This window comes from Nanorana parkeri, unplaced genomic scaffold, assembly GCF_000935625.1.
Source record: "Nanorana parkeri isolate BGI_ZX_2015 unplaced genomic scaffold, ASM93562v1 scaffold1250, whole genome shotgun sequence".
NCBI classification, from domain to species: Eukaryota; Metazoa; Chordata; class Amphibia; order Anura; family Dicroglossidae; genus Nanorana; species Nanorana parkeri.
In genome coordinates this window covers 257,825-263,863 of record NW_017307518.1, presented here as the reverse complement: position 1 = coordinate 263,863, position 6,039 = coordinate 257,825, and positions in this window count along the sequence as shown.

Genomic DNA, 6,039 nt, shown 5'->3' with positions numbered 1-6,039 from the left:
AAAAAAGCCAGTTTTGATCACATTTCAGCCCTGTATTAATACATTTGAACGGGCCAATTATTATTTGTACCAAATAAAGCCTTATAATTAATTAGGCAGGCAAATTATTCATGGAGTTAGTTTACCCAACACATACTGAACTGCTCATCTATGATCTGGATATCTTGGCTTAAATGTTTTGTGGTCATGAAGGGTTTACAGAACTGTACACATTGTATCCTCTTTTCTCCTCAGCACCTTTTATAATCATGATTTTAGAGGTGCTGACATTGATTCTATCTAGTATGAGGGGCAGTGTTGCAGTTTATTTTATTGGAAAGGTGCTGCTATTCTATCAGTCTTTGTAAAGTTAGCCAAATGAAAGTGAATGTGCAGAGATAATAGAGGGACACTTCTGTGCTCTGGAAGCCTGGCCTTCTCAGGGAGATACAACCGTGTCAATCTTATTTTAAGTGTATTATGTCAATTGGATCATGTGTTGTTCTAGTGCCTTAACTGCATGTGAATGTATGTATATGTTTTACAGATTTGTGTAAAATCTATGAATATGGACTGCTGCCCAGAGCAGAACAGGCAGAAAACGTCTCTTTGGTTGTAGGGGCAGATACCTATTTCCCTTTGTCCCACCTTTAGAAGTCTTCTCTATTGTGCTCCACCTAATGAACAAATGCCCTATACCCCACACTGACTTGTTTACACTGTTATGCGGAATTCTTATTTGCTGTTTTCAGTTAAGATCGTTTTCTTAATTAGCTTTAGATTAGTTTGGATAGATTTTCTGTTAAACCCATATTATAATCTGACATTGGTTTTGGGCCAAGGCTAATCTTACTTGCTCTGTACGCTGCAGAACAACCCCCCCCTTAATGTTATGGAGATGAGGAGAAGGAAAACTATTTTGTGCACCAATCAGGAGCAAGTAGCCTAGAGTGACAACAGTGCTTCTCCATAGATACAGTGTGAGTGTTGCCTCCCTAGCATGGGAATTGTTACTTGCATATTCATCAGAGGGAAAAAAAAAACTGAACACGTTCAACAGATCTAAAGACCAGTAAGCTGCAATATGTAAAATTTTTGGCTAATATTTGGTTTATATACACTGTAATGTATAAGATGAAAAATATACTTGTACTAGGAGTGCCTGATGTGGAAGCTGTAAGATGGGAAGGAAAAACACTTGGGGTTGCATCCACCATGAATGCCAATTCTACTTTATTCAATCTGTACAATACTGAAAACTCTGACAAGTAATATACGCCTGGCAGGTCGTAGTGCAGCAGCAGACCACTATATTGTCCTCATTGCCTTTTACTATAACCTCTGTTTTGGGTAGGTGAGCTTACAGCAGTGTGGTGGTGATAAGGAAAAGGTGCCAAGTAAATCATTTATATGCTTCAATACATATTGTGTGGATACCTTTGTAATATAAATATTTGATGGTTTGATTTGTGATCTTGAGTATAAATTACCAATCTTTTCCAGTACTGGTGTCTGTGTGTTATTTCACTATTGAGAGGTGCTGATGATAAATGGCAATTATTATACACATCATTTGAAATTATATTATTTTAATCTGTAGTTGCTATGACTTTGTAAAACTGTTAAATGCAATGTACCTTTCCTACAATATTGAAACCTGGAGGAGTTTTGTATACTGTACACCTAAAATCACATTTCCTGCTTTTCCAGAAGGCTTCACTGAGCTACACATCACATTTCAGGCATCCCCCGCAAATGAAGTTTCATTTTTGGTTGCCCATCCTTACCTTAAAGACATCTGGATACTGCAGATTTTCTCATTACAACACTGAGACCAAGCCAGATGGTTATAAATAAGACTGATCCTCTCATTCAAAAATCAGATAAAGAGCTGTACTTCTGGGCCCAGGGCAACCAATCGGCTTTGTTCAGTTAAGATTGAAAATAAAACACAGAAGCTGATTGGTTGCCATGCACAGCTGCTCCGGATTTTGTCTGCTGTAGTTTTGATAAATTCCCCTCAGTGTATTGCGGCTCAACCTCTGCAACCCCACAGGACTAAGTGACTCCTTTCGGCTCACTTTCTTAACAGCATTCTTTTGTAACTTATCACCAACTAGGTCGGACCTACATTTTGCTGCCATGAAGATGCACCAGGAAAGTAAAATTACAGAAAGGTGCATATACAAATTTCCATTTCCAGGGGCATCATGGCAGTGTTAGATGGGAATTAACTTTCAAGACAAAGGAGGACGCTGAATAAAACCCCAATATTTTTACAAATAAGGTAGTACTTTGAGGTAGAAGCTTAAATGATTGATCTACCAACTCAACAGTTGTCAAGTGGATCCATCCTGTAGTGCATAGACATAGTATTCACTGACGACCATATACAGATCACTTCCAACAATATGTAACAGTAGGCGGCCCGTGAAGTTGAGATAGCCTGGGGATGTGAGCCTTCAGGTACTGAAAGTTTGAGTAGTGTTGGATTTTCTGTTGGCTTTAACAATCCAATCCAGTTCTTACTGCTGCTGCCTAACCTCTTTAGGGGCCATGTGAAATGACAAACTGCCTTTGTATTGTTTCAAGATCTGACCCACAGCTGGAGGGCTGAAGATGCTTTTCGAAACTGTAAATGAGGGAAGAACAATCTCTTAATTAGGATGCAATGCTGAGGTGACTTTGGGCAAGAATTCTGCCACTGGCCTTAGCACTACCCTGTTCAAATAGAACTTCAAGTAGGGATCAGAGCATCCGAAAGCCTGGGGTTCCGACATATTTTTCTCCCTCTCGTGATGACTATTATAGGCAACAAAACCTTTGTGAAAGTCCTGGGTGAGGTTAAAAGGCCATTTGAGCTGAAAATAATGTTGAGCTACCACAAAACGCAGATATTTTTTTAAAGCCGTGATGTAAGTAAGCATCTGACAAATCTAGGGACAGCATCTTTTTCTTGACTAGCAAAAGAGGGGATTAAAATCCTGTTTGCTACTCGTTTTTGGCTACTTCCAATATAACTTTCTTAACCAGTAAATTCTCCATTTTCTGTAACAGTATCAAATGTTTTTCTGTCGATTTTGGTATTTTCGTTTTAACTTGACAATTTGTATTCAGTTTTCGAGTTTTATTCAGCGTCCTCCTTTTATCTTGAAAGTTAATTCCCATCTAATACTGCCATGATGCCCCAAGAAATGGAAATTTGTATATGCACCTTTCTGTAATTTTCCTTTCCTGGTGCATCTTCATGGCAGCAAATGTAGGCCCGACCCAGTTGGTAATGCTCAACCTCTGTTGAGCAGCCAGCAATGACCCATGGAGAGAGTGAAGGTCTATTATTTTGTCTGCCCAAACAAGGGTAAAAATCTTTAAATGTGCATCAAATGGCACTTCCCGAGGAGCCACACCCTCTAAAGGTCTTTTGGGAATCCTGCAGAGAGCCAGTTGGGTTTTCCTGAATTCACAGGAATTGATTGTGTACTTTTCCATCCTCTCCTGGAGACTTTGCCAGGGTAGGGTACAACTTTGCATCTCTGTGTCTAAGAGACTTGCTTTCTTTCAGATGCTGGCTTCTAGCTCTTGGATCCTCTGTCTGTAGAGTAGAGATAACACCCGACCGTCCCCCAGTCAGCTTTTTTTTTACTAGTGATGCATCAAGCTTATTTCCAAAAAGATTTTTCCCGTCCCAATCAATCTTGCACCAATTGGATTTTGATGCTAGGTTGTGTGTTAGAGTAAAGCACTGCCCTTGCAAAACTCTAACTTAACTCTTTCCTTACAAAGTTGCCATTTGAATAGTCAATGACCAGATGACAATAGTTTAGAAGCTAGGTCTGTGATTGATTATTGAACTGTTTGCCTCAAGATTGATGCCTCTAGCATCAGCTTCCTTCTCCTTTCTTCCTTCACTGAAGTAGCTCTAGGAAACAAAGTTGCTCTTCCGGATTGTATGGACAGAGATGCAAATCCTATATATTTCTTCGGTGTATTTAGCTGTTTGCTTGGAGATCAGCTTTAAACACTCTTCATAAATAATGATGTGGTGGAGAAGAGCCAGTCTTCCATTACCCATGGAAGAAAAGTCTGGATACAGTAAAATGTGAATTTTATTGAGGGGAAAAGAAATACAGTAAACAGAGACAACGTGAACTTCTAAGACTATTCAGTCGTGATTCAGGTATGATCAGGAACTCTTCAGTCTTCAGAGGTCTGTGGTTCCCCAGTACAACACGACTTTTATTATATCCAGATGTGTCTTCAGCATGATGAATCTGTTTTCTTTAGGATGTCAGCTTATCAACAAGTCTACTGGTGGCCAAAAAGAGAGCTTAATGCAGAAACCGGGTCCCGGGTTTTCAAAAGCCTCAGAGGTCTTTAAAGGAGACAAAATGTTAAAACTGAGAACTATTAATCAGAAGACAGACTTCATTCTTCTGATTGCTCATAGTTACTGTATACACGATCTGCCTTCTTTATACAGCCAAATGCCTTTCATTCTATTCATAGTCTACTGAAGGTTTAAAACAATGGTTGGATTTCTAGCAGATTGATTGACGCTTAGGGCAAAACTGTTTTAACAAAAAAAAACATCACTTATAAAGAGTAGGGTGTAACAATCCATGGCAGCCAATCAGATTTCAGTATTCTGTCATTTGTAGATGAATTTTGGTTCCCTGTGCATTCTTGTACTTGGCAGTTGAACACACAGGCACAAAATGACATCTACAGAGCAGGCACCATATTGTGTCTGTATATACTATGGGGGTAATTTGTCACTGTAGCAGACGCTTCCAGTAACCAACCAGCTTCTTCCTCTTTAGTTTGTTCAGTCAAGCTTTGAGAATTAAAGTTAGTTGGTTGCTCCAGATTTTGACTGCTTCAGTTTTGATGAACTCCTTTCTATGTGTCTCTGCTGCACCTAAACAGGCCCACAAATTGGCCGTATAAATATGACTTTCTCAGAGTCAATATTTGCATAAGCACAGGCTCCAATCCCCCAATGACAACGCTTGAGCCTTGTGGTAGGCTACTCTGCAGGGCTGTCCCTTTGGGTGATCGCCTCCTGAGATGATGTTGTTCCAGGAGTGGGTTATGTGCTGTCGGAATGATCACAAGTGGGACCCGTGTGATGTCCGTGGCCTCTGTGGGAAGCCACAATGCACAGCTTTTGGCAACCTGGGACACTGTGACTGATCCCTTGCTGCCTATGGGCAGAGCATTGTCTGAAGCCTTATGCCCAAAAAAGAGAATGATGGCTATGTGAATACCCCCAGCATTGGCGGTCAGTGGCTGGCAGCAACAATAACCTTCTTCCCCCCAGCAGTGGTTGGCTGTAACCAGGGCCACCAACAGAAATCATTTAGGGTCCCCGTATTCCCCCCCCAAAAAAATCCCTAGTGGTGCAGAGGAGAAGGTGCTCCTTATATTCCATGGTTTAGTAGGGAATCCCAACACTGTCCTGTATTCCCATGCATCTCTCTCTTCACACAGTGACAACATGCATCCTGGAACGCTCAGTGAGGCGAATTTATTAAATCTGGAGCAGACAGAATCAGGAGCAGTTGCCCATAGTAACTAACCAGCTTCTCTTTCATTTTCAAAACTTAACTGAACAAACCAAAGAGAGATGCTGATTGGTTACTATAGACAACTGCTCCAGATTCTGTCTTCTCCAGTTCTGATAATTTCCCACAATGAGCGTTCCAGTAGCTGGTATACCTCTGCCGTGCGAATATGCACTTTCTGGTGTCGCCACTCTCTCAGAGCCTGCCTTCTGAACTACAACTCAGCATCTGAACAATGTAACATTGTCATTGCTTGCTGGAAAGTTGCGTCACGTCAAGCCACAGGGAAAGAGATGAAAAGCACACTGGGAATCCAGGAAGTTGGTGAAAGTGATGGGCAGACAGAAGGCAGCACTCACTACATAAAAGGGAGTTTTTTCACATAAGCTTTTTCCTATGACATTGCTGACATTATAACAGGATAGTATGTGCTGGGACTTTACATCTGCTCCAACACTTAACCCCTTCCTGGAACACAATGCTTGTTCATTACATA